This window comes from Oncorhynchus kisutch, linkage group LG22, assembly GCF_002021735.2.
Source record: "Oncorhynchus kisutch isolate 150728-3 linkage group LG22, Okis_V2, whole genome shotgun sequence".
In the NCBI taxonomy this organism is placed as follows: Eukaryota; Metazoa; Chordata; class Actinopteri; order Salmoniformes; family Salmonidae; genus Oncorhynchus; species Oncorhynchus kisutch.
In genome coordinates, this window is record NC_034195.2 from 47,924,334 (window position 1) to 47,935,347 (window position 11,014).

Sequence of the window (11,014 nt, forward strand, 5' to 3'; positions counted from 1 at the left end):
CTCTCTCTCTCTCTCTCTCTATGTCTCTGTCTCTCTCTCTACATGTCTCTCTCGCTCTCTCTCTCTCTCTCTCTCTCTCACTCCCTCTCTCTCTCTCTCTCTCTCTCTCTCTCTCTCTCTCTCTCTCTCTCTCTCTCTCTCACTCCCTCTCTCTCTCTCTCTCTCTCACTCCCTCTCTCTCTTTCTCTCTCTCTCTCTCTCTCACTCCCTCTCTCTCTTTCTCTCTCTCTCACTCCCTCTCTCTCTCTCTCTCACTCCCTCTCTCTCTTTCTCTCTCTCTCTCTCTCTCTATGTCTCTGTCTCTCTCTCTACATGTCTCTCTCGCTCTCTCTCTCTCTCTCTCTCTCTCTCTCTCACTCCCTCTCTCTCTCTCTCTCTCTCTCTCACTCCCTCTCTCTCTTTCTCTCTCTCTCTCTCAAATTCAAATTCAAATTCAAGCTGCTTTATTGGCATGAAAACATTGTGTCAATATTGCCAAAGCAACAATGTGTACAATATACATTGTAACAAAATTATAAATGATAGCGAATAATAATATAAAATGGTAGTAAATAATAATACAAAATTCAATACAAAAATAATAACAATAAATGTAACAGTCAATAGTAGAAATGTAATAAATATAAAATCAAATTATGGAAAATGAAACTATAACTAACTTATAACTAAACAACGGTCATCTTCTTCTTTATATCAGTACTACAACTACAATCATCATTACTACGACTACTACTACCATCACTAAACTGTTATCACTACCATTACCACCCATATTTGGAATGATAAACATTAATAATTATCTTTCTCTCTCTCTCACCATCTCAATTCAATTCAATGACTAAGATATGGTCTCTCGCTCTCTTTCTCTCTCTCTCTCTCGCTCCCTCTCTCTCTCTCTATGTCTCTGTCTCTCTATATATGTCTCTCTCTCTTTCTCTCTCTCCCGCCATCTCAATTCAATTCAATGACTAAGATATGGTCTCTCTCTCTCTCTCTCTCTTGGTGGGGGTTGCTTGTTTAAGCCAATAGGCAAAGAGTAATGCTAATGCCATTTCGGTGTGGCTCGAGTTGAGCCCATTATTACGAACGGGGCGCTAGTGAATTTATAAGGAGATGCTGTGTGACAGTCATAGATGAACTTTAACAAAGTAGGCTCCCTAGTTCACTCGTTTTGCCTACAACATGCAGTCGCCGACATTTGGACGAATCTAACCGCGCAGTTCGGGACAAGTCTGCGGAACAACGGTGCGCTTTCTGGACATTTCATTTCATGCCAATGCGACGTAACTTGAATCGTTTCTACACGTCAAGGAATATTAGTTCTGGATTCTTTGTTTACCAGGACTGAACTCTTTCGGGGTAAGGATACCATTTATGTTGCGTCCTTGTATCAGTGTATCAAATATCAAATGATAGCCTGTTGCATAATGGAACATGTTTATATTGCAATTTCATTTAACTTTTATGAGCCTGAATTGAGCTGCCCAGTGAAGTGTGTTTTATTTTCTGAAAGTATTTATCATGAGCAAGCTATTTTAAAAGTGAATTAGTCACTTTATTAGGCTACTATTCACAATAAGCTGTGTACTATTTGTTCATCTAGAGAAGTATATTTTCGATCAGTCTCTTTCATATTTAAATGCCCTGCTGTTGACTCAGAAAACGTGTCGGCTTTTTTTTTTTTTGCGAAGGTCTGAGAGGGCTTTCTATGATACATACAGACCGTTATGTATGGTCTGTAAATGATTATGAATGCTTTCAGAAATGAAATAGCCTTGCCTACAACGGAAATTAACAAAGTCTAGCTAGCCTGACCTTCCGATATGATCACAAATAGTCTACTTTCCTTGTCGGTTGTGGTCTTGTGAAAAACCCTAACGTCAATACTTGAAGCAATGTGGTCTAAAATATAGCGGGTGTCGAAATTCGTAGTGTGGAGGCTCCCTGGGTTCCAGATGTATGTTCTCAGCTGTTGCCTGTCACTTTGGTGACAACTGGTCGGCGCAGAGAACTGTGACTGGCCGCTGCTGCTGCGCTGTCTGTCAGTCTCTCCCTGCGCGGTCCCATCCCCAACTCCGGGGGTGGGACCTGCCCTGCGCTCTGCTCAACGGGTGAAGGGAGATCCTCCTGGCGCTCTGCTCAACGGGTGAAGGGTGATCCTCCTGGCGCTCTGCTCAACGGGTGCAGGGCGAGCCGCCTGGCGCTCTGCTCAACGGGTGAAGGGCGAGCCGCCTTGCGCTCTGCTCAACGGGTGAAGGGCGAGCCGCCTGGCGCTCTGCTCAACGGGTGAAGAGTGATCCTCCTGGCGCTCTGCTCAACGGGTGAAGGGAGAGTGTGTTTACTCTTTCTCCACAGTGTCACCTTGCAGTCCTTTTCTGTCGTCTTGTGTGTTTAAGATTATTGATGGATATATTGTTAACTGACCTCTCTCGGTGAGACTAAGCACCTGTGCTCACTGCTCATGCAGTTCAAACGACTGCTTCATAATCACACACCTTTTTGAAGAGATTCTCAAAATTATTATAATCCCTTTGGGGAATGGTGACACACGCACACACACGCACACACACTCATCTCAATATTTTAGGATAGCCAAAGGCACCAACACATGGAGTGGATGTTATATTTACTAAAGTTCTCCTCAAATAGTATTTGCTCCCAACATGGTACAGTCAACATCAGCATAAGCATGTCTGCATGCTCTCTCTATGGAGGCTTGTATTGTAGTGTGGCTCTGTGGTATGCTTTAGGCTAGTATCAGTCAGATGGAGGGAGAGCAGGACAACCCTCTCACACACACACACAAACACACACACACACACACACACACACACACACACACATGCACGACACACACATACACTTACACAGACAGGCTGGCTTGTAATCTGTCACTGTGGCCACAGCTGGGGGGCTGTATGGGAGAAAGAAAAGCATATCTCTCTAACTCTCTAACTCTCTCTAACTCTCTCTCTTTAACTCTAACTCTCTCTAACTCTCTCTCTTTAACTCTCTCTAACTCTCTCTCTCTAACTCTCTCTCTTTAACTCTAACTCTCTCTAACTCTCTCTCTTTAACTCTCTCTCTCTCTCTCTCTCTCTCTCTAACTCTCTCTAACTCTCTCTCTCTCTAACTCTCTCTCTAACTCTATCTCTCTAACTCTCTCTCTCTCTAACTCTCTCTCTCTAACTCTCTCTCTCTAACTCTCTCTCTCTAACTCTCTCCCTCTCTCTCTCTCTAACTCTCTCTTTAACTCTCTCTAACTCTAACTCTCTCTTTAACTCTCTCTCTCTAACTCTCTCTCTTTAACTCTAACTCTCTCTAACTCTCTCTCTTTAACTCTCTCTCTCTCTCTCTAACTCTCTCTAACTCTCTCTCTCTCTAACTCTCTCTCTAACTCTATCTCTCTAACTCTCTCTCTCTCTAACTCTCTCTCTCTCTAACTCTCTCTCTCTCTAACTCTCTCTCTCTAACTCTCTCTCTCTCTCTCTCTCTCTAACTCTCTCTTTAACTCTCTCTAACTCTAACTCTCTCTTTAACTCTCTCTCTCTCTAACTCTCTCTAACTCTCTCTCTCTAACTCTCTCTCTCCAACTCTCTCTCTAACTCTCTCTCTCTAACTCTCTCTTTAACTCTCTCTTTAACTCTCTCTAACTCTCTCTCTCTAACTCTCTCTCTCTAACTCTCTCCCTCTCTCTCTCTCTAACTCTCTCTAACTCTCTCTTTAACTCTCTCTAACTCTAACTCTCTCTTTAACTCTCTCTCTCTAACTCTCTCTCTCTAACTCTCTAACTCTCTCTCTCTAACTCTCTCTCTAACTCTCTCTCTCTAACTCTCTCTTTAACTCTCTCTTTAACTCTCTCTAACTCTCTCTCTCTAACTCTCTCTCTCTAACTCTCTCTCTCTCTAACTCTCTCTCTCTCTAACTCTCTCCCTCTCTCTCTCTCTCTCTCTAACTCTCTCTCTTTAACTCTCTCTAACTCTCTCTTTAACTCTCTCTCTCTAACTCTCTCTCTCTCTAACTCTCTCTCTCTAACTCTCTCTCTCTAACTCTCTCTCTAACTCTCTCTCTCTAACTCTCTCTTTAACTCTCTCTTTAACTCTCTCTAACTCTCTCTCTCTAACTCTCTCTCTCTCTAACTCTCTCTCTCTCTAACTCTCTCTCTCTCTAACTCTCTCCCTCTCTCTCTCTCTCTCTCTAACTCTCTCTCTTTAACTCTCTCTAACTCTCTCTTTAACTCTCTCTCTCTAACTCTCTCTCTCTCTAACTCTCTCTCTCTAACTCTCTCTCTCTAACTCTCTCTCTCTAACTCTCTCTCTCTCCTGATCCCAGCACAGCCCTGTTTAGAGCCTGTCATCTCAGAGAGGGGAGAACAGACTTATCCGTTCTCACACCTCAGAGTGGTCTCCTACAGTGTCATGCATGAGAGGTTTTAACTGTCACTTGGTCAGGCAATGATTATGTACAATACATTTGGGGGTTGAGTTAGTGTGACCCCGTTCATTTGGGGGTTGAGTTAGTGTGACCCCGTTCATTTGGGGGTTGAGTTAGTGTGACCCCGTTCATTTGGAAGTTATTATTGAATCTGAGAGCAGAAACATTGGTGTTTGAAACACTATGGCATGCTGTGTGTGTGTGTGTGTACGTGTACTGTGTCCAAGTGTGTGTTCATCTGTGTGTGTGTGTTTCTTTGGGAAATAGGGAAAGGGGAAGCTCTCAGAGTAGAAATCAAGGTATGGGTGTCACCTAGTGGTTAGAACAGTCACTCACTGCTTTGGTTGGCAGTTTTTGGGTCAGTTCATTAATGACATTTCATTATGACATAACTATCTAAAGTGAAATCATATCTAGGTGATTTATTGCATCTCTTCACAAGGTAATGATACTTGATGATACTCCAAAAGGGATAATGTTTGTGTGCTCAATAACTTTTTTATTTATTTAACTAGGCAAGTCAGTTAACATGCTGACCAGACCGGTCTTGTCGCGTGCGCGAGCGCGAGCGTTGTAAAATACATTTTGAAATCCATGTTATTCAATTATTGCACCCACACTGCTCGCGCGCGCCAACGAGCGTCTGCGACGCCAAGGGCTACAATAGAAGTAATTTATTTCTGATGCAGATCGCGCTGCAAGTTCTGCCTCTCCCATCTCCTCATTGGTTTATAGAAGCAGGTACCCACGTGCCATCTCCTCATTGGTTATACCCATGTGGGTGATTGAAAGACTAACTGTTTTGCTGGTCGTTATGGTAATACTATGAAAGTTTAGATGCCAATCACCTTATAAGTTCAAAGATTAAAAAGCCTGGAAGGAGGAGAGATTTTTAGAAACGATTCGGTTGACCGTTTTATGTGTGGATTAATTGTCGGAGTAAAGGACCTTGTGCATTTCAGGTAAAATAACAACTCAATGTTTATATTCCATGACAAATTAGCTAGCAACAGCCAGCTAGCTAAATAGGACAAATTAGCTAGCAAGTGCAAGATAACTAGCTAAATTGCTATACATGTTTAATGCTTTTCGACCTGTCCACAAATTAATGTCATTGGTTCAGAGTTTGTTTTGATATTTTAACCTGCATGTCGTGATCGCGTTTGGTGTGGGGGGACAAAATACATTTATGCACGATAGCAGCCGGTTTGGGTTCTAATTTAAAATTCTTATTTTACAATGACGGCCTACACCAGACAACACTGGGCCAATTGTGTGCCCCGACCTATGGGACTCCCAATCATGGCCAGTTTTTATACAGCCTGGATTTGAACCAGAAAAAAAAAACATTTTGTAGTGACACCTCAAGGGCTGAGATGCAGTGGCTTTAGACCACTGTGCCACTCGGGAGCCCCAAATTGGCATAGCAATAGCAGGACCATAATAGACCACTGCTCTTTATCAGCATAAATAATGAATATATCTAAGCATATAAAACATACACCAAAGTCTGAGATTTTTTTGTCATTTCCTGTTTCCCATTATTCAAAGTTGCTTTTCTATGAAGTATTATATATATTGTCCTCACAAGCACGTCTCTATAGCCCTACAACAAGAAAATGCTCATCCAGAGGCAGCGCTCCTAGTGGCCAGTGATTTTAATGCAGGAAAACTGAAATGTGTTTGACCTTTTTGTCACCTGTGAAACTAGAGGAAAAAAACTGTAGATCACCTTTACTCCACACACAGAGATGCATACAAAGCTCGCCCTCCATTTGGCAAATCTGACCATAACTATATCCTCCTGATTCCTGCTTAGAAGCAAAAACTCATACAGGCAGTACCAGTGACACACTCAATTCGGAAGTAGTCAGATGAAGCGGATGCTAAGCTACAGGACTGTTTTGCTGGCACAGACTGGACTATGTTCTTTGATTCATCTGATGGCATTGAGGATTTTACCACATCAGTCATCGGCTTCAGTAATAAGTGCATCGACAATGTCGTCCACACAGTGATTATCCCAACCAGAAGCCATGGATTACAGGCAACATCCGCACTAATTTCAAAGCTAGAGTTGCCCCTTTCAAGGAATGCAACACTAACCTGGACGCTGATAAGAAATCCCGCTACACGCTCCGACGAACCATCAAACAGGCAAAGCGTCAATACAGAACTTAGATGGAATCCTGTTACACCAGCTCTGATGCTCATTGGATGTGGCAGGGCTCGTGAACTATCACGGATTGCAAAGGGAAACCTAGCCACGAGCTGCCCAGTGACACGAGCCTACCCGATGAGCTTATTGCCTTCTATGCTCACTGTGAGGCAAGCAACACTGAACCATGCGTGAGAGCACCAGCTCTTCTGGACCACTGCGTGATCCTGCTTAACGTAGCCGATGGGAGTAAGACCTTTAAACACGTTAACATTCACAAGGCCACAGGGACAGACGGATTACCAGAAGGCATGACCACCATAGACCAAGAACGGCAACGTAACCTGTCTAAATGACTATCGCCCCGTAGCACTCAAAGGAAGGCCTAAAAAATAGTCAAAGACTTCAGCCACAGAAGCCACAGACTATTATCTCTGCTACCGCACGTCAAGCGGTACTGATGCACCAAGTCTGGAACCAACAGGTCTCTGAACAGCTTCTACCCTCAAGCTATAAGACTGCTAAAACAGATTGCTAAATAATGACTACATGGACTACCTGCAGTGACCTTTTTTTTTTAGCTCTAACTCTCTTGCACTGACTCTATGAATACACATTGGACACTCTCACATACTTACACTGAGACACACACACACACACACACACACACACACACACACACACACACAACATGCACACACATGCATACTGACGCTACACCATCACACACACTGAGAAGGGAAATAAAAGCTTTGGTTTGTTATAAATCTTAGAAACATTGCAGATGCACCATGGCTGTTTATCATATTTTTATATGCAGCAGTGTATTGTTAAATCCTCACAGGATCAGCACTGTGTAGTTGATAACCCTGCCTGCTTATTCTCATACAAACTCCCCAAGTTACATTCAATTAGGCTGGTCCCAGATCTGTGTGTACAATGTGGGCCTATGGTCAACTCCTATTGTCTTTACTATTAGCCTCGGTCCCAGAGCTGTTTGCGCAGTATAACTCCTAATGTCTTTGTCAATGCAAATAGGTGTTGACTATACAGCATAAACAGTTCTGGAACCAGGCTACCAACTCATCCAGTTAAAGAGACTGGTTCCAGAACATTAGTGCTGTGGTGCGCCGTATCGTATAGCGTCAGCTAGACGTCTGATCACAGACATTCGTCTAATCTTAGACATATACAGTCAGACACGTCGGCGTCTGTGTGTGTGTGTGTGCACACGTGTGTGGCAGACGCCCAACAGTGTGTGTGTGTTTGTTAGTGTGTGTGTGCTGCAGACCCTAGTCGAGTATGAATGAGCAGACATGTAAGTCCCGGTGACAGTGTGTGTGTGTTTGTTAGTGTGTGTGTGCTGCAGACCCTAGTCGAGTATGAATGAGCAGACATGTAAGTCCCGGTGCCAGTGTGTGTGTGTTTGTTAGTGTGTGTGTGCTGCAGACCCTAGTCGAGTATGAATGAGCAGACATGTAAGTCCCGGTGCCAGTGTGTGTGTGTTTGTTAGTGTGTGTGTGCTGCAGACCCTAGTCGAGTATGAATGAGCAGACATGTAAGTCCCGGTGCCAGTGTGCGTGTGTATGTTTTTCCTCTGTTGATTTAATACCCGTAACAGTGAAATGTACACAGAGCTGTGTTTGTGCAGGGCTGCATAAATCACCCTCGCATCCGTGTAAATCGCTCTCAAACCAAATACTCTGGCACTGTGCTGACAGGCTTTTATCCCCAGACAGACAGACATTGTGTGTGTGTGTGTGTGTGTGTGTGTGTGTGTGTGTGTGTGTGTGCGTGCGTGCGTGCGTGCTGACCGACCTACCGACCAACCGACCTAGCGAGCCCAGGTCGCTGCCTATCTGCCGCATGGGCTAAAAGCAGTATCAGACAGATCCGTGTGACAAGCATGAGAGAGAGAAAGAGAGGCAGGAATAACCCTGTTTTTCATGGCCAGACTAGGGAGAGTTGGTGGTCAAACCATGGCAGAGTGACGGCAGAGTCCGTCGGTGGCCTCGACCGTAAACAGTTTGTGGTCGACCCTGGTGGTCCCTACACACACCGTGCCTTGCAGACTCACTCCATGTCTATTGCTGTGCTTCTTCAGTGTGCTACAGTGTGAAAGTACTGTACAGACATTATCTTTGACATAAGAGTTGAATTAGAGCTTTATGTTTGCGTTGCTTTTTTGCGTCAGAGTTTCAACTTTCAACTCCAACATGCTAATGCTGAGGCCTCCATGTGAGGCCTGTCTGGGCTGCCTGTTTGGGAAGCCTGTCTGGACTGCCTGTTTGGGAAGCCTGTCTGGACTGCCTGTTTGGGATGCCTGTCTGGGCTGCCTGGCTGGTCTGCCTGTTTGGGCGGCCTGCACCTCACATTGAATCCACATGCTAAGCATTTAGCGCTTCCAGGCACAACTTTGTTTATTAGGAGTTGTAGGATGATGTGGGGGGGAAACAGAGTTGGCACAGACGCTGGAGTTTAATGCCCTACCAGATCATTTGTGTTGCTGTAACCACACACACACAACGTAATGGTGGGTAAAACATTCAGACCACCAAGGTGATGAAGTCATTACGACTGCACACACACATATTTAATTATTTCCCCCATGCATACTCATACCAGCTATGAAATATTACTGTATCATAGTCATGGAACATGTGCAAAACTCCCTTCTCCTTTGTGGTCAGAGTTTTGCAAAGAACACTTCATTCACACTTATATCTACACCCATTGTGGTTCTGGAAAGTTGATCTCACCCAGCCTTACCCAGAACCAGATCCAGATAAACCTCATCGGAGGGTCTGTTTCCCCCCTCTCAGACCCAGATCCGGACTAGCCTCAGACTGTTTTCCCCCTCTCAGACCCAGATCTAGGCTAGCACTAAACTGTTTTCCCCCTCTCAGACCCAGATCCAGGCTAGCACCAAACTGTTTTCCCCCTCTCAGACCCAGATCCAGGCTAGCACCAAACTGTTTTCCCGCTCTCAGACCCAGATCCAGGCTAGCACCAAACTGTTTTCCCCCTCTCAGACCCAGATCCAGGCTAGCACCAAACTGTTTTCCCCCTCTCAGACCCAGATCCAGACTAGCACCAAACTGTTTTCCCCCTCTCAGACCCAGATCCAGGCTAGCACCAAACTGTTTCCCCCCTCTCAGACCCAGATCCAGGCTAGCACCAAACTGTTTTCCCCCTCTCAGACCCAGATCCAGACTAGCACCAGACTGTTTTCCCCCTCTCAGACCCAGATCCAGACTAGCACCAGACTGTTTTCCCCTCCCTCTTCTTCATTTACAGTGATCCTCATTATAGTAAACAGAGCAGCAGCGTCACATGGAGAAGAGAGGATAGTCATTTTTTCAGCAGACCCTGCCACTTGTTTTGATGGTCATTAAGGAAGACTACGGGGGATTCATATAGAGCCTTCCGGGCTCCTGTTTCTCTGGCCCCCTGGCCCCCTGGCTCTCTGAACCTCTGGCCCTCTGGCCCCCTGGCTCTATGGTCCCTAGCCCCTTGGATCCCTAGCCCCCTGGCTCCCTGGCTCTCAGGCCCCCTGACTCCCTGGCCCCCTGGCTCCCTGGCTCTCAGGCCCCCTGACTCCCTAGCCCCCTGGGCCTCAGGCCCCCCGACTCCCTGGCCTCCTGGCTCCCTGGCTCTCTGCCCCCCTGGCTCCCTGCTGTCTGACTGTCTAGCGTTCTGTGGGCCCCTGGCGCTCTGGCCACCTAGCTCCCTAGCCCCCTGGGCCTCAGGCCCCCTGACTCCCTGGCCTCCTGGATCCCTGGCTCTCTGACCTCCTGGCTCCCTGCTGTCTGGCTGTCTAGCGTTCTGTGGGCCCCTGGCGCTCTGGCCACCTAGCTCCCTGGTTCTCAGGCCCCCTGCCTCCCTGGGCCCTTGGCTCCCTGGCTCTCTGCCCCCCTGGCCCCCTAACTCCCTGACCTCCTGGCTCCTTGCTGTCTAGCGTTCTGTGGGCCCCTGGCGCTCTGGCCACCTAGCTCCCTGGCCCCCTGGTTGGAAGTATGCAAAACGTCCCTTCCCTGGTCCTTCCTGTGTTTCTCATTCCAGACCTGCCGCCCTGTAGCCTAGCCCCTGGTCTGTTAACACGAAAGGTCAGATATTTAAAAATAGACTTTACTGGGCGTGGGGTTTATACATCCTGCAGCAAAGGTTCTTCCTGGGATTTGTCCTAAAGGCCATGGTGGACTATAATGTATTTTATTTGGAATATTGTCCTACAGGAAGTACTACTATGTAACTGATTATTAAGTTTCCTGAATGGCTGACATTGCAACTCATGTTGATGATCTGGTTACAGGTCACCATTTAGCCTAGATGCATTATTTATGATGAGGCCAGAAATTACAAATGGATTATGATGAAGCATAGAATGGAATTGAAATGATATCCAGTGATTCTGAATGGCTC

At 45.9% G+C, this 11,014-nt stretch overlaps 1 protein-coding gene across 1 annotated transcript in view; it reads left to right on the forward strand.

The window, feature by feature from the left end:
- Positions 1–1,078: 1,078 nt before the first annotated feature.
- Positions 1,079–11,014, forward strand: part of LOC109867616 (prickle-like protein 1) — a 60,741-nt gene continuing 50,805 nt past the window's right edge. Inside the window, exon 1 of the mRNA XM_020456862.2 lies at positions 1,079–1,359. The gene's annotated coding sequence lies outside the window, so the exon portion shown is untranslated. The remainder of the gene's footprint in view (positions 1,360–11,014) is intronic.